Below are 25,931 nucleotides of genomic sequence, written 5' to 3'. Positions count from 1 at the left end.
TATAGCAGATGCATTCGTTATAATCTACCAACATTCTCTGGAATCTGGGGAGGTACCAGCGGATTGGAGAGCAGCTAATGTAACGCCTCTGTTTAAAAAAACGGGGCAGGCAAAAGGCAGGTAACTATAGGCCGGTTAGTTTAACATCTGTAGTGGGGAAAATGCTTGAAACTATCATTAAGGAAGAAATAGCGGGACATCTAGATAGGAATAGTGCAATCAAGCAGACGCAGCCTGGATTCATGAAAGGGAAATCATGTTTAACTACCTTACTGGAATTCTTTGAGGCTATAACAAGCATGGTGGATAGAGGTGTACCGATGGATGTGGTGTATTTAGATTTCCAAAAGGCATTGGATAAGGTGCCACACAAAAGGTTACTACAGAAGACAAAGGTACGCGGAGTCAGAGGAAATGTATTAGCATGGATAGAGAATTGGCTGGCGAACAGAAGCAGTGAGTCGGGATAAATGGGTCCTTTTGTGGTTGGAAATCGGTGGTTCATGGTGTGCCACAGGGATCAGTGCTGAGACCACAACTGTTTACAATATACATAGATGACCTAGAAGAGGGGACAGAGTGTAGTGCAACAGAATTTGCAGATGACACTAAGATTAGTGGGAAAGCGGGTTGTGTAGAGGACTCAGAGAGACTGCAAGGAGATTTGGATAGGTTAAGCGAATGGGCTAAGGTTTGGCAGATGGAATACAATGTCGGAAAGTGTGAGGTCATCCACCTTGGGAAAAAAACAGTAAAAGGGAATATTATTTGAATGGGGAGAAATTACAACATGCTGTGGTGCAAAGGGACCTGGGGATCCTTGTGCATGAATCCCAAAAGGTTAGTTTGCAGGTGCAGCAGGAAATCAGGAAGGCAAATGGAATATTGGCCTTCATTGCGAAAGGGATGGAATACAAAAGCAGGGAGGTCTTGCTGCAACTGTATAAGGTATTGCTAAGGCTGCACCTGGAGTACTGCGTGCAGTTTTGTTCACCTTACTTAAGGAAGGATATACTAGCTTTGGAAGGGGTACAGCGACGATTCACTAGGCTGATTCCAGAAATGAGGGGGTTACCTTATGATGATAGATTGAGTAGACTGGGTCTTTACTGCTTGGAGTTCAGAAGGATGAGGGGTGATCTTAGAGAAACATTTAAAATCATGAAAGGGATAGACAAGACAGAGGCAGAGAGATTGTTTCCATTGGTCGGGGAGACTAGTACTTGGGGGCACAGCCTCAAAATGCGGAGGAGCCAATTTAAAACCGAGTTGAGAAAAAATTTCTTCTCCCAGAGGGTTGTGAATCTGTGGAATTCTCTGCCCAACGAAGCAGTTGAGGCTAGCTCATTGAATGTTTTCAAGTCAAAGATAGATAGATTTTTAACCAATAAGGGAATTAAGGATTACGGGGAGAGGGCGGGTAAGTGGAGCTGAATGGAGATGTGGAGATGCTAAGAGGCTGCAGGGTGACTTGGACAGATTAGGTGAGTGGGCAAATATATGGCAGATGCAGTATAATGTGTATAAATGTGAGGTTATCCATTTTGGGGGCAAAAACACGAAGGCAGAATATTATCTGAATGGAGGCAGACTAGAAAAAGGGGAGGTGCAACGAGACCTGGGTATCATGGTTTATCGGTCACTGAAAGTGGGCACGCAGGTACAGCAGGCGGTAAAGAAGACAAATGGCATGCTGGCCTTCATAGCTAGGGGATTTGAATATAGGAGCAGGGAGACCTTACTGCAGTTGTACAAGGCCTTAGTTTTGGTCTCCTAGTCTAAGGAAGGACGTTCTTGCTATTGAGGGAGTGCAGCAAACCAGTTGCCAAACAGTTCTCTATTCACCTCAGTACATTAATCCCAATACCATGCGCTTGGACTTTGTGCACCAATCTCTTGTGCGGGACCTTGTCAAAAGCCTATTGAAAGTCCAAATACACCACATCCACTGGTTCTCCCTTGTCCACTCTACTCGTTACATCCTCAATAAATTCCAGAAGATTCATCAAGCATGATTTCCATTTCATAAATCCATGCTGACTCAGTCCGATATTGTCAACAGACTGATTCCAGGGATGGCAGGACTGTTATATGAGGAGAGATTGGATCAACTGGGCCTTTATTCACTGCCGTTTAGAATGATGAGAGGGGATCTCATAGAAATATATACGATTCTGACGGGACTGTACAGGTTAGATGCGGGAAGAAAGTTCTCGATATTCGGGAAGTCCAGAAGCAGGGGACATAGTCGTTGGATAAGGGGTAGGCCATTTAGCACTAAGATGAGGAGAAACTTCTTCATTCAGAGAGTTGTTGACCTGTGGAATTCCCTGCCGCAGAGAGTTGTTGATGCCAGTTCATTGGATATATTCAAGAGGGAGTTAGATATGGCCCTTACGGATAAGGGGGTGAAGGGGTATGGAGAGAAAGCAGGAAAGGGGAACTGAAGGAATGGTCAGCCATGAACATATTGAATGGCGCCGCAGGCTCAAAGGGCCGAATGGCCTAATCCTGCAGCTATTTTCTATGTTTCTATGTTTCTAAAACTGAAAATGATGAAAATACTCATCAGGTTAGAGACAGGGACAAAGTGAGACAGGCAAAGACATGGGCAGAGATGATGGGAAAGAGAGAGACAGTCAGACAGAGATTCTGAGAGAATCCTATTGGAACAGACGTGGGCACCGTGAGAAAGAGACAGATTGAGAGACAGAGACAAACAGAGAAACAGGCACAAACAGAGTGAGTCAGAGAGAGGCAGACTCAGACTCAAGCACACAAACACATGCACAGCTCTCTAAAGACAGAAAGGCAGAGACTGAGATACACAGATACATTTCACAATTTCATTTCATGATCGGCTCAGAGTGTCACAGAGTAACAGAAAATTGTTGATTCAACAGATGAAACTCAGGTATCACTGATCAGCATGGGGGGAAATCAGTGATAAATTAAAGAGATTCGAGGAGTGGGGTACGAAATCTCGTGGGAAGAACCCATTGAATTTTAAGGCCAACGCCTTTACCACTCGGCCATCCTGGTCCTTCCAGTGTTTCGATTCTGTCTCTGTGAGAATCTGGGCTTCAACTCCACCCCACAGACACACACATACACATCGGGTTTCAGTGAGCATTTTTAGGAACATTTTTTTGTAATATTGACACGGGGGCAACTCTCCTATTCTTTTCCGAGTAATGCTGTGATCCACCCGAGGGTGCAGACGGAGCTTTAATTTAAAATTTCTTCTGAAAGTCAACAGCTTCAACAATGCAAAATTCCCCAAGTACTGCACTTGAGTGTCTGCCAAGATTATCTGCTCAAGTCTCAGGAGTACGACTTAAACACACAAACTCCTGATTCAGTCGAGAATACCGCCACTGAACCAAAGCCGATACCAAAGTTCACAACCGTATTATTTTCATTAAATCTTTTTAAAAGTTCCATGACATACCAAATTCATGGTGATGATTTATACAGACAGTTGCACATACACAGATATATATATAAATTCAGATAGACAGACACAGACACACACACACATAGGCAAAAATATACTCGCACCAACGGACATGTACAGATGTCTTCGACATATAGAGGGATAGACAGGCTGAATCACTGTCGCAACTTTGGCTGATTTTTGCGTTTTTCTATGCGTAAGTATCGTGAATATTACAGTTTAATTAAAATTATTTAAAAAATGACAGTTTTGAAAGGTGTGGGACGTTATTCCATCAATCTCAGGTTGAGTTTTGCAAAGACCTGGTTAAATTGTGAAATGGAATGAAAAATGCTGAGAATCGTAGTCGGCAGGATTCGACCTTCCGGGGTAAAATACGATGGATTTTCTAGCTCATCGCTGTAACCTCTTGGCCACGACTACTGACTCGTTATTTATTTAAATGTTACTCAGATAAAACTCAGTCATCCACCTCTCTGCAGCAGATGACACAGAATTCTGAAAAAAATCTCCTCTTCCTGTATTTTTACTATTCTGTATTGCACTGGAACTTTTTAATATGAATCTATACCAAGAAACAGAAGTAAAATCCTGCATTTTGAAAAAGCTTGCTGTCCGTTGGGGAATTGAAACCCTGTCTTCTACATAACAGGCCGGGATACTACGCACTATACCAATGAATGTGGGTTTGGTCAGAGCAGGAATCGAGCTGTGAAGAGAACTGGACTCCATGAGAAGTAGAGAGACACATTGAGAGACAGAGACAAACCGACAAACAGGGAGAGACAGACAACGAGATAGAGAGAACGAGAGACAGAAAGTGTGAGACTCAGAAGGTGAGGCAGACGCAGTGAGAAAAAAACTCAAACACATACATATACAGAGATATGTGTGTGTGCTCTATAAAGAGAGAGAGGGAAAGAGTGAGACAAAGACAGTGTTAATGACAGTGACAAGGACAGAGACAGATAGAGAGAGAGCGACAGATAGAGAGAGAGACAAAGATATAAACAGACAATGATGGAAATACTCAGCAGGTTAGAGACAGGAACTAACAGCGACAGGCAAAGAGAGACAGATAGGCAGAAACATAGACAGACAGAGATGATGGCAAAAAGAGAGACAGTCAGACAGAGTGATTGAGAGAATCCCATTCGAACAGAACTGGACACCGTGAGAAAGAGACAGACACATTGAGAGACAGAGACAAACAGGGAAACAGGGAGAGACAGACAGCGAGATAGAGACAGAGAGAGACAGAAAGTTTTAGACTGAGAGGCAGGGTCAGACTGAGTGAGACAAAGACTCAAATACTTACATACACAGAGATGTGTTTGCGTGCTCCATAAAGAGAGGGAGGCAAATAGTGATGGAAGACAAGAAAAAGACAGAGACAAAGAGGGAGACAGATAGAGAGAAAGACAGATAGAGAGAGAGAGACACACACAGAAATAATGGAATGATTCATCAGGCTAGAGACAGGGTCCAACACAGACAGAGATGATGGGAAATAGAGAGACGGTCAGACAGAGAGAATCCCTTTGGAACAGAATTGGACACAGTGAGAACGAGACAGAGGCAGACTTCGAGAGACAAAGACTCAAACACAGACACAGCTTTCGAAAGAGAGAGGCAGAGACTGAGCGACACAGATACATTTCATTATCTGCTCAGAGTATCACCGAAACATGCAAATGCAACAGATGTAAATCGGGTAACACTGAGCAGCATGGGAAATAATCTCTGTTTAATTAAACAATTACCAGGAGTGGGGTTCGAACCCACACCGTTATAAATCCATTGGATTTTAAGTCCAACACCTTGACCACTCGGCCATCCTGGTCCTGGCAGAAACGGGTTTTGTCTCTGTCAGAATTTGGGCTTCAACTCCACCCCCACAGACACACACAGACACAGAGGGTTTCAGGGAGCATTTTAGAACAATTTTCGTGATATTGACACGGGGCAACTCTCCTATTCTTTTTCGAGTAATGCTCTGGGACCTTTCACATCCATCCGAGGGTGCAGGCAGAGCTTTAATTTCACATTTCATCCGATGGTCATCAGCTTCAACAAAGCAAAATTCCCAGAGTAATGCATTTGAGTGTCAGCCAAGATGATGCGCTCAAGTCTCAGGAGAGGGACTTACACACACGACCTTTTGAATGGAGCCACTGAAACAAAGCCGATACCAAAGATCACAACCGTATTATTTTCCCCAAGTTTTTTTAAAAGTTCCAGGACATACCAAATTCTTGGTGATGATTTCCACAGACAGTTGCACATACACAGAGACATATATACAGATAGACATACACAGACACACACACACATAAAATAACCAAAAATATACACGCATCAACATAGAAACATAGAAACATAGAAATTAGTTGCAGGAGTAGGCCATTCGGCCCTTCGAGCCTGCACCACGATTCAATAAGATCATGGCTGATCATTCAACCTCGGTACCTATATCCTCCTTTCTCTCCATATCCCTTGATCCGTTGAGCCGTAAGGGCCATATCTGACTCCCTCTTCAATATATCTAACGAACTGGCTTCAACAACTTTCTGCGGTAGAGAATTCCACAGGTTAACCACTCTCTGAATGAAGCTGTTTCTCCTCATCTTGGTCCTAAATGGCTTACCCCTTATTCTGAGACTGTGACCCCTGGTTCTCGAACTCCCCAGCAACAGAAACATTCTTCCTGCCTCTCACTTGTCCAATCTCGTCAGAATTTGATATGTTTCTAAGTGATCCTCTCTCATTCTTCTAAACTCCAGTGGATACCAGCAGAGTTGATCCAGTCTATCCTCATATGTCAGTCCTGCCATCCCTGGAATCAAGCTGGTGAACCTTCGCTGTGCTCTATCGATAGCAAGGACGTCCTTCCTCAGATTTGAGACCAAAACTAACAAAATATTTAATTTGTGGCTTCACCAAGGCCCTGTACAACTGCAGGAAGACTTCCCTGCTCCTATATTAAAAGCACCTAGCTATGAAGGCGAACATGCCATTTGCCTTCTTCACTGCCTGTTGCGCTTGCATGCCCACTTTCAATGACAGATGTACCATGACACCCAGATCAAGATATACACAGAGTGCCTTAGACAAATAGACGGATAGGCAGGCAGGGTCACTGTCGCTGCTTTGGCTGGCTTTTGCGTTTTTCCGTCGAGAATGCTGCCACTGAACCAAAGCCAATGCAAAAGTTCACAACCGTATGATTTTCTCCAAGTCTTTTGAAAAAGTTCCAGGACATGCCAAATTCATGGTGATGATTTCCACAGACAGTTGCACATACACAGAGACATATATACAGATAGACAGACACAGAAACACACACACACACACAGAACCAAAAATATACATGCACCAACGGACATGCACAGATGCCTTTGACATATCGAGGGATAGACAGGCTGAGTCACTGCTTTGGCTGATTTTTGCATTTTTCTATCCGTATGTATCGTGAATATTGCAGACTAATAGAAATGTGAAAAAAATGTCAGTGTTGAAAGGTGTGGGACGTTATTCCATCTATCTCAGGATCAGTTTTGCCAAAACCAGGTTAAATTGTAAAATGGAATGAAAAATGCTGAGAATCGTAGTCGGCAGGATTCTAACCTACGCGCAGAAAACCCAAAGTATTTCTAGTCCATCGCTTTAACCACTCGGCCACAATTACTGCATCTCTGGCACTTTAAATGTTACTCAGAAAAAATTCAGTCGTCCATCTCTGTGCAGCAGTCGGCAACAGAATCCTGAAAAAGTCTCCGTTTGCAAAAAATCTGGAAGAGGCAATCTCCTCTTGCTGTATTTTTACTGTTCTATATTGCTCTGGAACTTTTTAATAAAATCTATACGAAGAAACAGAAGTAAAATTCGACATTTTTAAAAAACTGCTGCGCCGTCGGGAAATTGAACCCAGTTCTCCCGCATAACAAGCGGGAATAATCACCACTATATGGACGACGGTACGGGTTGCGTTAGAGCAGTAATCGAGCTGTGAACAGAAGTCGACAGACACATTAATCGACAGACACAAACCGACAAACAGGGATAGACAGACAGCGAGAGAGAGAGACAACGCGAGACAGAAAGGGTGAGACTGAAAAGTGAGGCAGACTCAGTGAGAAAAAGACTCAAACGCCTACATATAAAGAGAGAGAGGGAAAGAGTGAGAGAAAGACAGTGACACGGAGAGAGACAGATAGAGAGAGAGCGACAGATAGAGAGAGAGAGACAGATATAAACAGAAAATGATGGAAATACTCAGCAGGTGAGAGGTAGAAACTACCAGCGACAGGCAAAGAGAGACAGATAGGCAGAAACATAGACAGACAGAGATGATGGGAAAGAGTGAGACAGTCAGACAGAGAGACTGAGTGAATCCCTTTCGAACAGTACTGGACACCGTGAGAAAGAGACAGACACATTCAGAACCAAAGACAAACAGGGAAACAGGGAGAGACAGACAGTGAGATAGAGACAAAGAGAGACAGAAAGTTTGAGACTGAAAGGGAGGATCAGACTGAATGAGAAAAAGACTCAAACACATACATACACAGAGATGTACTTGCATGCTCCAAAAAGAGAGGGGGGCAAATAGTGATGGAATGACAGAGAAAAGGACAGGGACAAAGAGAGAGAAAAAGAGGGAGACAGATAGAGGGAAAGACAGATAGAGAGAGAGACATCGAGACAAAAACAGAAAATAATGGAAATACTTATCAGGTTAGAGACAGAGACTAACAGCGACAGACAGAAATAATGGGACAGAGAGAGGCAGTCAGACAGAGAGTTTGAGAGAATACCATTGCAACAGTACGAGACACCGTGAGAAAGAGACAGATTGAGAGACAGCGACAGACAGAGTGGGTCAGAGAGAGACAAAGTCTCAAACACACAAACACATGCACAGCTCTCGAAAGAGAGAGAGAGCAGCAGAGACATTTCACAATTTCATTTCATGCTCAGAGTGTCACATAGTTACAGAAAACTGGAGATTCAGCAGATGAAAATCGGGTATCACTGAGCAGGATGGGAAAAATCTCTGTTTAATTAAGGAATTACCAGGAGTGGGGTTCGAACCCACGCGGGTATAAACCCAGTAGATCTTAAGTCTAACGCCTTTACCACTCGGCCATCCTGGTCCTGAACCTGTCAGCGGTTGGACTCTGCCTCTGTGAGAATCTGGGCTTCAGCTCCAGACACATCGGATTTCAGGGAGCATTTACAAACATTTTTCGTTATATTGACACGGGCGCAACTCTCCTATTATTTTTCGACTAAGGCTCTGGGAACTTGCACATCCACCCGAGGGGGCAGATGGAGCTTCAATTAAAAATTTCAGCCGATGGTCAACAGCTTCAACAATGCAACATTCCCCAAGTACTGCATTTGAGTGTCAGCCAAGATTATGGGTTCAAGTCTCAGGACTGGGACTTACACACACAATCTCCTGATTCAGTCGAGAATGGAGCCACTGAACCAAAACCGATACCAAAGTTCACAACTGTATTATTTTACCCCAAGTTTTTTAAAAAGTTCCAGGACGTACCAAATTCATGGTGATGATTTCCACAGACAGTTGCACATACACAGAGACATACATGCAGATAGACATACACAGACACACGACACACACAATAACCAACAATATACACGCATCAACATAGAAACATAGAAATTAGGTGCAGGAATATGCCATTCGGCCCTTCGAGCCTGCACTACCATTTAATAACATCATGGCTGATCATTCAACCTCAGTACCCCTTTCCTGCTTCCTCTCTATACCCCTTCATCCCTTTAGCCGTAAGGGCAATATCTAACTCCCTTTTGAATATATCTAACGTACTGGCCTCAACGACTTTCTGCAATGGAAATTTTCACTGGTTATCCACTCTCTGAGTGAAGACGTTTCTCTTCATCTCGGTTTCTAAATGGCTTACCCCTTATTCTTAGACTCTGATCCTTGGTCTCGAACTCCCCAGCAGCGAGAACATGCTTCCAGCCTCTAAGCTGTCCAATCTCGTCAGAACTTTTCATGTTTCTTCTAATCTACTCTCAATCTTCTAAACTCCAGTGGATACCAGCCCAGTTCATCCAGTCTCTCCTCATATGTCAGTCCTGCCATCCGGGAATCATGCTGGTGAACCTTCGCTGTACTGCCTCAATAGCAAGGACGTCCTTCCTCAGATTCGTAGACCAAAACTGAACACAGTATTCCAGGTGTGGCCTCACGGAGGCCCTGTACAAATGCAGTAAGATCTCCCTGCTCCGATACTCAAATCCCCTAGCTATGAAGGGGAACATGCCATTGGCCTTCTTCACCGCCTGCTGCACCTGCACACCAACAATCAATGACTGATGTACCATGGCACCCAGATCAAGATATACATAGATTGCCTTTGACAAGTAGATGGATAGACAGGCAGGGTCACTGTCGCTACTTTGGCTAATTTTTGCGTTTTTCTATCCGTATGAATCATGAATATTGCAGATTAATAAAAATGAGAAATAGATGTCAGTGTTGAAATGTGTGGGACGTTATTCTGCCTATCTCAGGATCCGTTTTGCAAAAACCTGGTTAAATTGTAAAATGGAATGAAAAATGCTGTGAATCGTAGTCGGCAGGATTCGAAACTACAAGCAGCAAACCCACAGGACTTCTAGACCTTCGCTTTAACCACTCGGCAACAACTACTGCTTCTCTGGCACTTTAAATGTTATTCAGAAAAAACTCAGTCATCCATCTCTGTGCAACAGACGGCCACAGAATCCTGAAAAAGTCTCCGTTTGCAAAAGATCTGTAAGAGGCAATCTCCTCTTGCTGTATTTTTACTGTTCTATATTGATGTGGAACTTTTTAATAAAAATTATACCAAGAAACAGAAGTAAAATTCAACATTTTGAAAAAGCTGCTTTTCCGTTGGGGAATTGAACCCGGTTGTCCCACGTAAAAGGGGGGCATAATCGGCATGACACGGACGAGGGAACGGGTTGCGTCAGAGCAGTAATCGAGCTGTGAACAGAAGTCGACAGAAACATTGATCGACAGAGACAAACCGATAAACAGGGATAGGCAGTCAGCGAGAGAGAGACAACGGGAGACAGAAAGGGTGAGACTGAAAAGTCAGTCAGAGTCAGCGAGAAAAAGACTCAAACACCTACATATACAGCGATGCGCGTGTGTGATCTATAAAAAGAGAGAGGGAAAGAGTGAGAGAAAGACAGTGATAAAGCAGTGACAAGGTGAGAGAAAGATGGAGAGAGAGCGACAGATAGAGAGAGAGACAAAGATATAAACAGAAAATGATGGAAATACTCAGCAGGTTAGAGACAGGAACTACCAGCGACAGGCAAAGAGAGACAGACAGGCAGAAACATAGACAGACAGAGATGATGGGAAAGAGTGAGACAGTCAGACAGAGAGATTGAGAGAATCCCGTTCGAACAGAACTGGACACGGTGAGAAAGAGACAGACACATTGAGAACCAGAGACAAACAGGGAAACAGGGAGAGACCGACAGTGAGATAGAGACAAAGAGAGACATCAACTTTGAGTCTGAAAGGGAGGATCAGACTGAATGAGAAAACGACTCAAACTCATACATGCACAGAGATGTATTTGCATGCTCCATAAAGAGAGGGAGGCAAATAGTGATGGAATGACAGAGAAAAAGACAGGGACAAAGAGAGAGAAAAAGAGGGAGACAGATAGAGAGAAAGACAGATAGAGAGAGAGACATAGAGACAAAAACAGAAAATAATGGAAATACTTATCAGGTTAGAGACAGAGACTAACAGAGACAGGCAAGGACATGGACAGACAGAGATAATGGGACAGAGAGAGGCAGTCAGACAGAGAGTCTAAGAGAATCCCATGGCAACAGAACTAGACACCGTGAGAAAGAGACAGATTGAGAGACAGAGACAAACAGAGAAACAGGGACAAACAGAGTGGGTCAGAGAGAGGTAGACTGAGAGGGACAAAGACTCAAACACACAAACACAAACACAGCTCTCTAAAGAGAGAGAGCGACACAGATACATTTCAAAATTTCATTTCTTTTTCGGCTCAGAGTGTCACAGAGTTACAGAAAATTGGAGATTCAGCAGATGAAAATCGGGTATCACTGAGCAGGATGGGAAAAATCTCCGTTTTATTAAGGAATTACCAGAAGGCGGGGTTGAACCCACGCGGGTATAAACCCATTACATCTTAAGTCCAACGCCTTTACTACTCGGCCATCCTGGTCCTGATCCTGTCAGTGTTTGGACTCTATCTCTGTGAGAATCTGGGCTTCAGCTCCACCCCCACAGTGACACACAGACACATTGGATTTCAGGGAGCATTTACGAACATTTTTCGTAATATTGACACGGGCGCAGCTCTCCGATTCTTTTTCGACTAAGGCTCTGGGAACTTTCACATCCACCCGAGGGGGCAGATGGAGCTTCAATTTAAAATTTCAGCCGATGGTCAACAGCTTCAATAATGCAACATTCCCCAAATACTGCATTTGAGTGTCATCCAAGATGATGTGTTCAAGTCTCAGGAGTGGGTCTTACACACACAACCTTCTGATTCAGTCGAGAATGGAGCCACTGAACCAAAACCGATACCAAAGATCACAACCGTATTATTTTCCCCAAGTTTTTTAAAAAGTTCCAGGACGTACCAAATTCATGGTGATGATTTCCACAGACATTTGCACATACACAGAGATATACATACAGATAGACATACACAGATACACGCACACACAATAATCAAAAATATACATGCATCAACATAGAAACATAGAGACATAGAAATTAGGTGCAGGAATATGACATTCGGCCCTTCGAGCCTGCACCACCATTCAATAAGATCATGGCTCATCATTCAACCTCAGTACCCATTTCCTGCTTTCTCTCCATACCCCTTGATCGCTTTAGCCGTAAGGGGCATATCTAACTCCCTTTTGATTATATCTAACGAACTGGCCTCAACTACTTTCTGCGGTAGAAAATTTCACAGGATAACCACTCTCTGAGTGAATAGGTTTCTCGTCATCTCGGTCCTAAATGGCTTACCCCTTACTCTTTGACTCTAATCCTTGGTCGCGTACTCCCCAGCAACGAGAACATTCTTCCAGTCTCTAAGCTGTCCAATCTCGTCAGAATTTTATATGTTTCTGTGTGATCCCCTTTCATTCTTCTAAACTCCAGTGGATACCAGTCCAGTTGATCCAGTCTCTCCTCAGATGTCAATCCTGCCATCCCGGGAATCATGCAGGTGAACCTTCGCTGTACTCCCTCAATATCAAGGACGTCCTTTCTCAGATTCGGGGACAAAAATTGAACACAACATTCGAGGTATGGCCTCACCAAGGCCCTGTACAACTGCAGTAAGACATCCCTGCTCCTGTACTCAAATCACCTAGCTATGAAGGCGAACATGCCATATATAGAGATAGACAGACACAGAGACACACACACACATAACCAAAAATATTTGCACGCACCAACGGGCATGCACAGATGCCTTAGACATCTCGAGGGATAGACAGGCTGAATCACTGTCGCAACTTTGACTGATGTTTGCGATTTTTGAAACGGATGTATCGTGAATATTGCAGATTAATAAAAATGAGAATAAAATGTCAGTGTTGAAAGGTGTGGGACGTTATTCCATCTATCTCAGGATCAGTTTGGCAGAGAACCGGTTAAATTGTGAAATGGAATGAAAAATGCTGAGAATCGTAGTCGGCAGTATTCGAACCTGGCGGGATAACCCAATGGATTTCGAGTCCGTCGTCTTAACCACTTGGCCACGACCACTGCGTTTTTCAGGGACAGACAGAGTGAGTCAGACTGAGAGAGACAAAGACTCAAACATCCAAACACATGCTTAGTTCTCTGAAGAGAGAGAGGCAGAGACCGAGCGACACTGATACATTTCACAATTTCATTTCATTATCGGTTCAGAGTGTCACATTGTTGCACAAAATTGCTGATTTAACCGATTTAAATCCGGTTTTACTGATCAGAATGGGAGTAAATCCGTGTCAAATTAAATATATATCTGGAGTGGGGTACGAACCCATGCGGGAAAAACCCATTGAATTTTAAGACCAACAACTTAACCACTCAGCTATCCTGGTCCTTTGAGAACGTGGTCCGTACTTGGCCTAAGAAAAAACTCAGTCATCCATGTCTGTGCAGCAGACGGCCAAAGACTCCTGAAAAATTCTCCGTTGCTGAAAATCTGGACGAGGCAATCTCTTCTATCTGTATTTTTACAGTTCGATATTGCTCTGGAACATTTAATATGAATCTCTACCAAGAAACAGAAGTAAAATTCTACAATTTTAAATAACTGCCTCCCCGTCGGGGAATTGAACCCCAGTCTCCAGCATGACAGGCGGGGATACTCATCATTATATTAACGAAGAACTGACGGGTACCAGTTCTGTCAGAGCAAGAATCGAACCACAGTGAACAGAACTGGACACCATGAGAAGTCGACAGACACATTGAGAGACAGAGACAAACCGACAAACAGGGAGAGACAGACAGCGAGATAGAGACAACGAGAGACAGAAAGTGTGAGACTGAGAAGGAGAAGCAGACTGAGTGAGTAAAATACTCAAACATATACATATACAGAGATGTGTGTGTGTGATCTATTAAGAGAGAGAGGGAAAGAGTGAGAGAAAGACAATAATAAAGACAGTGACAAGGAGAGAGACAGATAGAGAGAGAGCGATAGAGACTAAAACAGAAAATGATGGAAATACTTCTCAGCTTACAGTCAGGGGCTAACAGAGACAGGCAAAGACATGGACAGACCGAAATGATGGGAAAGAGAGAGCCAGTCAGACAAAGAGTCTGAGAGAATCCCATTGGAACAGATGTGGCACCGTAAGAAAGAGACAGATTGAGAGACAGAGACAAACAGAGAAACAGGGACAGACAGAGTGAGTCAAAGACTCAAACATCCAAACACATGCTTAGTTCTCTGAAGAGAGAGAGGCAGAGACCGAGCGACACAGATACATTTCACAATTTAATTTCATTATCGGTTCAGAGTGTCACATTGTTACAGAAAATTGGTGATTCAACCGATTTATATCCGGTTTTACTGATCAAAATGGGAGCAAATCCGTGTCAAATTAAAGAGGTACCAGGAGTGGGGTACGAACCCACGCGGGAAAAACCCATTGACTTCTAAGGCCAACGCCTCAACCACTCGGCTATCCTAGTCCTGTGAGAACCTGGATTCTGTCTCTCTGAGAATCTGGGCTTCAACCCCAACCCCACATACAAACACATGCACATCGGCTTTCAGTGAGCATTTACGAACATTTTTAGTAATATGGACACGGGGGCAACTCTCCTATTCTTTTTCGAGTAATGCTCTGGGACCTTTCATATCCACCCGAGGGTGCAGACGGAGCTTCAATTTAACATTTCATCCGAAAATCAACAGCTTCAACATTGCAAAATTCCCCAAGTGCTGCACTTGAGTGTTAGCCAAGATGATAATGCTCAAGTCTCAGGAGTGCGACTTGAACACACAAACTCCCGATTCAGTCGAGAATGCTGCCACTGAACCAAAGCCGATACAAAAGTTCACAAACGTATTATTTTCCCCAAGTCTTTTTTATAAGTTCCAGGACATACCAAATTCATGGTGATGATTTCCACAGACAGTTGCACATACACAGATACATATATAGAGATAGACAGACACAAAGACCCACACACACATAACCAAAAATTTGCACGCACCAACGGGCATGCACAGATGCCTCAGACATCTCGAGGGATAGACAGGCTGAATCACTGTCGCAACTTTGACTGATGTTTGCGATTTTTGAAACGGATATATCGTGAATATTGCAGATTAATAAAAATGAGAAAAAAATGTCAGTGTTGAAAGGTGTGGGACGTTATTCCATCTATCTCAGGATCAGTTTGGCAGAGAACCGGTTAAATTGTGAAATGGAATGAAAAATGCTGAGAATCGTAGTCGGCAGGATTCGAACCTGGCGGGATAACCCAATGGATTTCGATAACGTCGCCTTCACCACTCGGCCACGACTACTGTGTCTTTCAGGGACAGACAGAGTGAGTCAGACTGAGAGAGACAAAGACTCAAACATCCAAACACATGCACAGTTCTCTGAAGAGAGAAAGGCAGAGACCGAGCGACACAGATACATTTCACAATTTCATTTCATTATCGGTTCAGAGTGTCACATTGTTACAGAAAATTGCTGATTCAACCGATGAAAATCCGGTTTTACTGATCAGAATGGGAGGAAATCCGTGTCAAATTAAAAAGATACCAGGAGTCGGGTACGAACCCACGCGGGAAAAACCGACTGAATTTTCAGGCCAACGTCTTAACCACTCGGCTATCCTGGTCCTGTGAGAACCTGGTGAGTACTTGGTAGAGATTCACTCAGAACAAATTCAGTCATCCAACTCTGTGCAGCAGACGGCCATAGAATCGTGAAAAAGTCTCCGTTTGCTCAAAATCTGGAAGAGGCTCTAACCTCTACGTGTACTTTTACAGTTCTTTGTTGCTCTGGAACTTTTTAATATGAATCTCTACCAAGAAACAGAAGTAAAATTCTACATTTTGAAACAACTGCCTCTGCGTCGGGGAATTGAACCCCGGTCACCCACGTGACGGACGGGGACACTCACCATTATACTAACGAGGAACTGACGGGTACGAGCTCTGTCAGAGCAGGAATCGAGCCACTGTGAACAGAACTGGACACCATGAGAAGTCGACAGACACATTGAGAGTCAGAGACAAACCGACAAACAGGGAGAGACAGACAGCGAGATAGAGACAACGAGAGACAGAAAGTGTGAGACTGAGAAGGAGAAACAGACTGAGTGAGAAAAAGACTCAAACATATACATAAACAGAGATGTGTGTGTGTGATCTATTAAGAGAGACAGGGAAAGAGTGAGAGAAAGACAATGATAAAGACAGTGACAAGGGGAGAGACAGATAGAGAGAGAGCGAAAGAGACTAAAACAGAAAATGATGGAAATACTTCTCAGCTTACAGGCAGGGACTAATGGAGACAGGCAAAGGCATGGACAGACCGAAATGATGGGAAAGAGAGAGCCAGTCAGGCAAAGAGTCTGATAGAATCCCATTGGAACAGACGTGGCACCGTGAGAAAGAGACAGATTGAGAGACAGAGACAAACAGAGAAACAGGGACAGACAGATTGAGTCAGACTGAGAGAGACAAAGACTCAAACATACAAACACATACACAACTCTCTGAAGAGAGAGAGAGAGGCAGAGACCGAGCGACACAGATACATTTCACAATTTCATTTCATTATCGGTTCAGAGTGTCACATTGTTACAGAAAATTGCTGATTCAACCGATGAAAATCCGGTCTCATTGATCAGAATGGGAGGAAATCCCCGTGTTAAATTAGAGAAATACCAGGAGTTGGGTACGAACCCACGCGGGAAAAACCCATTGAATTTTAAGGCCAACGCCTCAACCACTCGGCTATCCTGGTCCTGTGAGAACCTGGATTCTGTCTCTGTGAGAATCTGGGCTTCAACCCCAACCCCACATACAAACACATGCACATCGGCTTTCAGTGAGCATTTACGAACATTTTTAGTAATATTCACACGGGGGCAATATCCAGATATTTTTGTTTTTGTATCCCCTCAAAACAATACTATTGAGATGATACTGCCTCTACATGTTCCACCCAAAGTGCACCGCTTCTCAATTATCCGCATTAAATTGCACCTGCCATGTCCCGGCCCATTTCACTCATCTCTCTGATTCCTCTTCAAGTCTGTTACTATCATGCTCACTATTGGCTACGTTGCCAGGTTTTGCTTCATCTTCGAACTTTGAGATGGAATCCCTATAACCAAGTCCAGGTCATTGTTATATAACAAGAACAACAATGGGAATTGAAATGGACCGTTTTAAGGAGAAACTTCCAATTAACCGGATTTTGGAATGGTATTTAATTCGGATTATTTATTGAGTGGGAGGAAGGAGGAAACTCAAGAGACGTCCATTCAATAGGATGGAATAGAGCCCAGGTCACAGTGCGCTGAGTAGGGAGAAACTGCTTCAGCTGTTTGGCGATGGACTACTCCCCCAAAATCACCAGCTTTTCCTGGAAGAAAGATAAAATCACCAGCCTTTCCTGGAAGAAAGATAAAGTGCCGGTTAACCATCAGCGAGTCAGAGGTGTGCAGCAGCACCATCTACTGCGAGGTTTGACGTGGTGTGTCGGTCTGGGCCATCACAATCCTAGGTTAGTGATGTGGGATACAGGGCAAACTGTGATAAGAAGAGAAGGTATGTTCAACTTGTACAGAAATTTGGTTAGACGACACTTAGAGTGCTGTGTACAGTTCTGGTCTCCATATTACACTTAGAATGCTGTGTACAGTTCTGTTCTCCATATCACACTTAGAGTACTGTGTATAGTTCTGGTCTCCCTGTCGCACTTATAATACTGTGCACCGTTCTGGTCTCCCATATCACAATTAAAATACTGTGTTTAGTTCTGGTCTCCCTATCATACTTAGAATATTATGCACAGTTCTGGTTTCCATATCACATTTAGAATACTGTCCACAGTTCAGGTCTCCATATCATACTAAGAATATTGTTTACAGTTCTGGTCTCCTCATCACTCTTGGAATACTGTGTAACGTTCTGGTCTCCAGATCATACTAAGAATATTATGCACAGTTCCGGTCTGCAGATTACACTGAAAAGACTGTGCACAGTCTGCTCTCTGTAAATGCCAGGTTAGTGTTAGTCTGACAGCGAAGAACCTGTTAAAATATAAGGACACTTTGCATTTCTTAATGATTGATTTTGCAAGCAATGTCAATAATTTGTCTTCTCTTGAAGATTCTGAACGCGACATCATCCCTCCAACTGTTCTCCTCACGCTGAGTTCTACTGAACAAATCACCAGCAGCAGATATGCAAGCGCCGTGTGTTCAATCATCGATTTCCGGCAAAAGTCACTGACCGTGAATTGGCTGGAGAGTGGACAACTCCTGGATTCTGGCACCGTCACCTCTCCCGTATTTGAGGTGAATGGGAACTTCTCGGTGGCCAGTCGGCTGACAGTCCCCGCCGAGGAATGGTTCACCGGCTCGGTCTACACCTGCCAGGACACTCATGAAGGGGTCACGCAAAGCCGTAACTTCACCAGATCTCCGAGTAAGAGGCACAATCCCAGGAGGTTACAGACCATTCTGAGCGCTGATCTCAGTCAGGACTTTTATTGAAATTAGTAAAAAGCACCGAAATATTCCTAATTTCCAATCATGCAGTTTGTGTATTCTTGTGATTACAAACTTGCCTTGAAACAGCGCCTTCAGCTACCTTAGTCTGAACCAAATCGCTTGCCAGCCAATGAATTAAGTGGTGAAATGTGGTCACAGTTGTAATGTACAACGTGCAGCAATCATTTAGTGCACAGCAATCTCCCACAAACAGCAGTGTGATAATGACCAGATTATATTTTGCTTAGTGGTGTTTTTTGAGCTATAAATATTCCCAGGCCACTAAGGAAAAGTCCTCGGCTTTTCATTGAAATAGATCCAGGGAATCATTTACGTCCACCTAAGAGGCCAGACGGATCCTCGGTTTAACACGTGATCCGAAAGACGGCACCTCCAATAGTGCACCACGCCCCCAGTACTGCACTGGGAGACTCAGCTTACATTTTGTGATCAAGTATCTGGAGTGAGACTTCAACCCACGATCTTCTGGTTCAGGATTCCTCATTGTTCAGGATTTAATAAACTCGCCAACGAAGCTTTCCCCCTGCTCTGATTTCAGGCAGTGAGTAACGTGCCCTTATTCGCAGGTTTATCCTGAGTTGGCTGAGCATATACGGAGCGGCAGTCAGAGTCTGGAACCCTTTACTGCTAGCTGTCCAGGAACCCACTGTTGGAATGGGCATCAACTCTATTCAGAGCACTGAGCCCAATTCTGGGCTCCGCAGCTCAGGAAGGATATACTGGTCATGGAGGCGGTAAAGTTCAGGTTTATCCGAATGATACCGGGGCTAATAAAATAAAATGATGAGGAGACGAGTAGAGAATATTAAGAGGTGATACAATTGAGGTGTTCAAGTAGATAAATACAATTGATCAAGTAGATGTTGAACAATTATTTCCTTTGATGGAAAAGTCCAGAACAAATAGCAGAATCTTAAAATTAGAGCTAGATCGTGCAGAAGTGATGTCAGGAAGGATTTCTTCACAGGAAGTCTGGATTTCCCTCCCCAAAAGCTGCTGAAGCTTGGTTTCAATTGAAAAGTTGAAAACTGAGATTGATAGATTTTTGTTAGGCAAGATTATCAAGGGTTACAGAACCAAGGCGTGAAGATGGTGTTGAGTGTAGATCAGCCCTGATCTAAATGGATTGCGGGACAGGATGGATGGGCTGAGTGGCCTCATCCAGTTCCTATGTTGCTATTAATGCCCTGAGGTCATATTTAACTCTGACTCTCTCTCACCAGACATGATAAATGTTCAGTAATGACAGAAATTAACAAACTACCTCACCTCATTAAAAATGATGCCCCACCACAAAAGACCCCTTGGAACTCCATTCTCCCGACCTTGCACTTCTCCTCTGACGGGGGCTGTGACTAGTTCCTGCACATTTTCACCGCAATAAAGATCACAGCAAGTGACCAGAAACTTAACTTTGTTTTCTGTTATCCCATAAATCCTGAAATCAATTTGACACTTGTTTTGAACTTCGGGCTATTTGGGCTTCACTATTATAACCAGTGGAGATGCGTTTGGATGCAAGGATCTATAGATGGGTGTAAAGAAGCAAGAGATTTCAGGAAGAGCGCTATTCAGTGCCTAACACAATTGCACCACAATGTATTCCCGTTTTACGCTGGTTATTTGCTTCACAGCCCATTACAGGTGGCTCTGGCTGCAAATACACAAGAAATGTTACAGATCTCCCGGAATCGTTGCCAATTGATTGTCCTTCCAATACCGCCGGTGTTAAAGCAACAGCGAGAGGTTGATATCTCAAAAGTGATGTATTACCCTTGAACGAGTTAAGGCTAAATATTGTGTCCGGATTCTGAAGCTGCAGCTTTTCCTGACTTTCATTCCTGTTTTGCAGTGGATGTCCCATGCAGCGATTCAGAAATCACTCTTCGCCCACCGTCACTGGAACAGGTCTTACTGGAGGCGACGGTGACCTTAACCTGCGTCGTGTCTGACGCTCTTTATGGGCTCACCATGTCCAGGACGCGAGAAAAGGAGGTTTTAAATCAGAGATTGCCGTCCAACCCGGGGAGGATCCCAACAGTGTGATCAGCAACTTAAACATCTCGACACAAGACTGGCTGAGTGGGGATAAGTTCTACTGCGTGGTGAGCCATCAGGATATGCCGACTCCTATCAGAGATTCCATCCACAAGGAAAAGGGTGAGCGGGGAGATTGTTGCAATAAGTGAGATACTGTGACTATTTCCGGTGCATGTGCAAGGGCCAATTCATTATATAAAGTGTTTAATGGGCTACTCTGATCATTCAGTTTAGTAATCCCACTCTTGGACCTGAGGTTATGTATTTTAGGGGAAACTGGATAAGTCCATCAGCGAGAAAGGAATAGAAGGGTATGTTATTAGGGTTAGATGAACTGAGTCAGGTGGAGGCTTGTATGGAGCATAAACACAGGCAGAGACCAGTTGGCCAAATCGCCTTGATCTGTGCAGTAAATTCAAGTCCAACCCTTCAAGATTTCAGAGAGAAAGATTATGTTCACTCTGCTGCGGGATGGTAAACCAGGGAGGCCCCAGAGGAGAAATAATAAAGCGTTAAATGTCAACGAAGAGCATATTTCTCTGACGTGTAACTACGGGACATTGGCGAATTTAAACAGAGAAGGCGAGTTGGTGGTGGTGGTCTCACAGGCCACCCGGGAGAAGAGGAGGATTGGAATCCGAGTGAGGAGCTCTCGGATCGCGGGGGGTGGGTTAGGCAGTGACCCTGGATCCAGGATGGAGGTGTAAGGGCAATAACCACCTGGGTGCAGCAGTCCACGCATCGCTGTAACTGCTGGGATTTACACAGTATGTCAAGCCGGACCAGCTACAGTTAAACACCGAATGGAGGTTAAAATAGAGGATTCCAGCCTCCTATAAATATATTATTCAAATACAATATTACAACCAGGAGTGGTCGGGTTGATGTCGGGATTCCGATTTTTACCAATTTAATCACCCCCACACCCTCAACACGCCTGCTTTATTAGATTAAAACTCCCACCATTGTCTCTGGAACTGTCCAGTTCATTGGCCTTTATTGTAACTGTTCTACAGCGAAAGATCCACGGGTACCGGCCGTGTCTGTCCTCCTGCCCTCGGCAGAAGATGTCTCTGCTGAGAAGTTGGTCAGCCTCACCTGTTTAGTGAGAGGTTTCTCCCCCCGAGAGATCTTCGTCAAATGGACCGTCAATGACAAGACGGTGGATTCCAACAACTACAAGAACACCGAGGTGATGGCGGAGAACGGCAGCAGATCATTCTTCATGTACAGCCTGCTATCCGTTGCAGCCGAGGAGTGGGCCAGCGGCGCTTCTTACTCCTGTGTGGTGGGACATAAACCGATTTCCTTGAAAATCACCAACAGAACCGTCAATAAATCCAGAGGTAAACCCAGTTTTGTGAATATTTCTCTTGTTCTGATGGACAACATCAATTCTTATCAATGAGAATCTCTCGATTGCCTTTCAGTTCTTAAATAAAAAATAATAAAGGCCTTTTCTTCCAATCGTGAGTTACACACACAGCCGCTCAATTAATTTTGTTGCCTATTTTAGCCAAGGGGCGGGCTGTTAATCTGAAGCAGAATATTTGTCGGACTTGTGGCCAAAGCTGTTACATTCAGCGCTCTCAGCTCATATACACCACAGGTTGGAGACAAAGAGAAGCTCTTTAATGACAGGATACCTCAAAGTCATTTCAGCAACTTTCGTCCCACTGGGAGAATCTGCATAGTTCTATATCCTGATAAACAAATGCTGTACATTTATATCTCAGTTGGAGATGTTAGACGATGCATTTATCAATGCTTAGACATTTTGTCTATTCCTCAAAATCATCTCAAGAACACCCTGTACAGTTGCAGCAAGACTTCTCTACTTTTATACTCCATTCCCCTTGCAATAAAGGCCAACATTGCATTTACCTTCCTGTTTACTTGCTGTACCTGCATGCTAACTTTTTGTGTTTCATGCACAAGGACCTCCAGATCCCTCTGTCCCGCAGCATTTTGTAGTCACCATTTAAATAATAGTTTGCTTTTTTATTCTTCCAACCAAAGTGCATAACCTCACATTTTCCCACATTATACTCCATCTGCCAAATTTTTGACCACTCACTGAGCCTGTCTATAACCCTTTGCAGATACTTTGTGTCCTCCTCACAATTTGCTTTCCCACCTATCTTTGTATCAGCAGCATATTTGGCTGCAGTGCACTCCGTCCCTTCATCCAAGTCATTAATATGGATTGTAAATAATTGAGGCCCCAGCACTGATCCTTGTGGCACCCCACTAGTTACAGTTTGCCAACCTGAAAATGACCCATTTATCCCCACTCTCTGTTTTCTGTTAGTTCGCCAATCCTACATCTATGCTAATATATTACCACCAACCCTGTGAGCTCTTATATTGTGCAGTAACCTTTTATCTGGCACCTTATCGAATGACTTCTGGAAATGCAAATACACAACTGCTACTGGTTCCTCTTCATCCACCCTGCTCGTTACATCCTCAAAGAATTCGAGCAAATTTGTCAACGTGATTTCCCTTTCATAAAACCATGCCGTCTCTGCTTGACTATTATGATTTTCTAAATGTCCTGCTACTATTTCCTTAATAATGGACTCCAGCATTTTCCAAATGATAAATGTTTGGCTAACTGCTCTATAGTTTCCTGCTTTCTCTCTCCCTCCCTCCCTTGTTGAATAGGGGTGTTACATTTGAGGTTTTCCAATCCACTGGGACCTTGCCAGAATCCAGGGAATTTTGGTCGATTACAACCAATCCATCCACTTTCTCTGCAGCCACTTCTTTTAAGACCCCAGGATGCAGGCCATCAGGTCCAGGGGACGTCCACCTTTAGTCCCAATAGTTTGTCTCATACTTTTTCTCCAGTGATAGTGATTGTTTTAAGTTCCTCGCTCCCTGTGACCCCTTGATTATCTATTATTATTGGGATGTTTTTAGTGTCTTCCACCGTGAAGACCACACAAAATATTTGTTTAAAGTCTCTGCCATTTCCCTGTTTCTCATTATTAATTCCCCGTCTCATTCTCTAAGGGACCAACGTTTATTTTAGCTATATCTTCCTTTTTATATATCTGTAGAAGCTGTGACTGTATTTATATTTCTTGTCAGTTTACTCTCAATCTATCTTCTCCCTCTTTATTATTTTTTATTAAGTCAATACTTAAAATCACACAGCAGAAGGAAAGAATGTTCCATAGAAACTAGAATTGTCTTTTCTGAATTTCGATCCTGTACTTACAGTGATGACTTTTGTAAAGTCCTTTTGCAGGGTGTTAGAAGGGGAGGATTTGAAGGAGGGAAACTCAAACTAAACATCACGTCAAGATCTGATAGAGTCATTCGATTCATCAGGACTTGAATATCATCGGCCTTTGAATGTGGAAGGAGAAATGTTAGTTTATTCTGTCTGTGGGGAAAGATTACAAACATCAGTGTGACTGAAAAAGCACTGAGACACACACCCGAGTGAGAGTGTTTCAGTGCACTGATTGTGGAAAGAGCTTTAACCAGTTACACTGCCTGAAAAACCATCGCATCATTCACAGCGTGGAGAATCTGTAAACGTGTTGTGTGTGGAGGAGGCTTCAACTGATCATCCAACCTGGAGAGACGGAAGCACACGAGCAGCACGGAGAAACCGTGGAAATGTGGGGACTGTGGGAAGGGATTCACCTGCCATCTGCACTGGAAATTCATCAACACATTCACACCGGGGAGAGGCCGTTCACCTGCTCCGTGTGTGGGAAGCCATTCATTCATTCATCCGAACTGCTGAAACACCAGCTTGTTCACACTGGGGAGAGGCCATTTACCTGCTCAGAGTGTGGGAAGCGATTTACTGAGCCATCCAGCCTGGTGAAACACCAGCGAGTTCACACAGGGGAGAGGCCGTTCACCTGCCTCGTGAGTGGGAAGCGATTCATTCAGTCATCCGACCTGCGGAAACACCAGCGAGTTCACACCGGGGAAAGGTCGTTCACCTGCCACGTGTGTGGGAAGCGATTCACTGGGTCATCCAACCTGCTCAAACACCAGCGAGTTCACACCGGCGAGAGGCCATTCACCTGCTCAAAGTGTGGCAAGGGATTCACTCAGTCAACTCACCTGCTGCAACACGACCGAGTTCACACGAGGGAGAGGCCATTCACCTGCTCAGAGTGTGGGAAGCGATTCACTCAGCCATCCGGCCTGGTGAAACATCAGCGAGTTCACACTGGGGAGAGGCCGTTCCCCTGCTCTGAATGTGGGAAAGGATTCACTCAGTCATCCGACCTGCTGGCACACCAGCGAGTTCACACTGGGGAAGAGGCCGTTCACCTGTTCTGAGTGCGGGAAGGGATTCAGTGTGTCATCCAGCCTGCTGAGTCACCAGCGAGTTCACACTGGGGAGAGGCCGTTCACCTGCTCTGAGTGTGGGAAGGGATTCGCTCGGTCATCAAACCTGCTGAAACACCAGCGAGTACACAAGTGACTGCAGGGGTTGGATTCTGCTATCATTGCTGCTGTTAATCACATCCCGACTGAATCATGTCTATTCCAACAGTTGAAGTTTGTTTCCGATGATAATAACCCCTATAACTGGGCTGGAATATAATATTTTGATGTTTCAATAACAGAGTGTGTCGACATTTAATGTTCCAAGATAAGAGGAGACTAATTGATGTCCTGTTATTGAGTGCACCATTTTAGGGCCTTTCCTCCTTTCTAACTCTGGATTATTTCAGTTCTCATACCTTTGGTTACTCTCGTGGAAAAGTGCCAGTTCCCCTTACCTTCCAGAGTGACTCTCCTAGCCTTGGTATTGAGGGAACGTGTCGATAACATGCCTGTGATCACTGAACACAAAACCCAGTCTGTGAATCACTTTCAGATACTGGACTTAGTGTGTTCCCCACAGCATCTCTCTCACTTTCGATGTGTGAATGGAGCATCACGCCTGCAAACCTGGATTCAATTTAAATTTGAATCCACTCAGGAAATGTATTTAAGAAAATACAGATCACATCAAATAATTGACAACGTTTTCGAGTCAACAAGATGAACAAGTAAATACATCCCGGCCCAATATTCCAGCTCTACATTCACAGGAGAAAGTCTGTTATCAAACTCCTC

General features: G+C 44.0%; 3 non-coding genes and 2 pseudogenes across 3 annotated transcripts; 2 read left to right on the top strand and 3 right to left on the bottom strand.

Annotated features, from left to right (window-relative positions):
• Nucleotides 1-5,217: 5,217 nt before the first annotated feature.
• trnal-uaa (transfer RNA leucine (anticodon UAA)) lies at nt 5,218-5,300 on the bottom strand. The gene has a single exon. It is a non-coding gene; the product is annotated as a tRNA-Leu (tRNA).
• A 3,230-nt stretch (nt 5,301-8,530) lies between these two features.
• trnal-uaa (transfer RNA leucine (anticodon UAA)) lies at nt 8,531-8,613 on the bottom strand. Its single transcript has one exon. It is a non-coding gene; the product is annotated as a tRNA-Leu (tRNA).
• A 6,019-nt stretch (nt 8,614-14,632) lies between these two features.
• On the bottom strand, nt 14,633-14,714 carry trnal-uag (transfer RNA leucine (anticodon UAG)). The gene has a single exon. It is a non-coding gene; the product is annotated as a tRNA-Leu (tRNA).
• Nucleotides 14,715-17,606: 2,892 nt separating this feature from the next.
• Nucleotides 17,607-22,239, top strand: LOC139235574 (Ig heavy chain C region-like; annotated as a pseudogene).
• Nucleotides 22,240-23,408: 1,169 nt separating this feature from the next.
• On the top strand, nt 23,409-25,290 carry LOC139235572 (zinc finger protein 256-like; annotated as a pseudogene).
• The last annotated feature ends 641 nt before the right edge of the window (nt 25,291-25,931 follow it).

The sequence above is a fragment of the Pristiophorus japonicus genome, chromosome 23, assembly GCF_044704955.1.
Source record: "Pristiophorus japonicus isolate sPriJap1 chromosome 23, sPriJap1.hap1, whole genome shotgun sequence".
Lineage (NCBI taxonomy): Eukaryota > Metazoa > Chordata > Chondrichthyes > Pristiophoridae > Pristiophorus > Pristiophorus japonicus.
The sequence above is the reverse complement of the archived record's forward strand: the minus strand, read 5'-3'. Positions and strand labels throughout refer to the sequence as shown.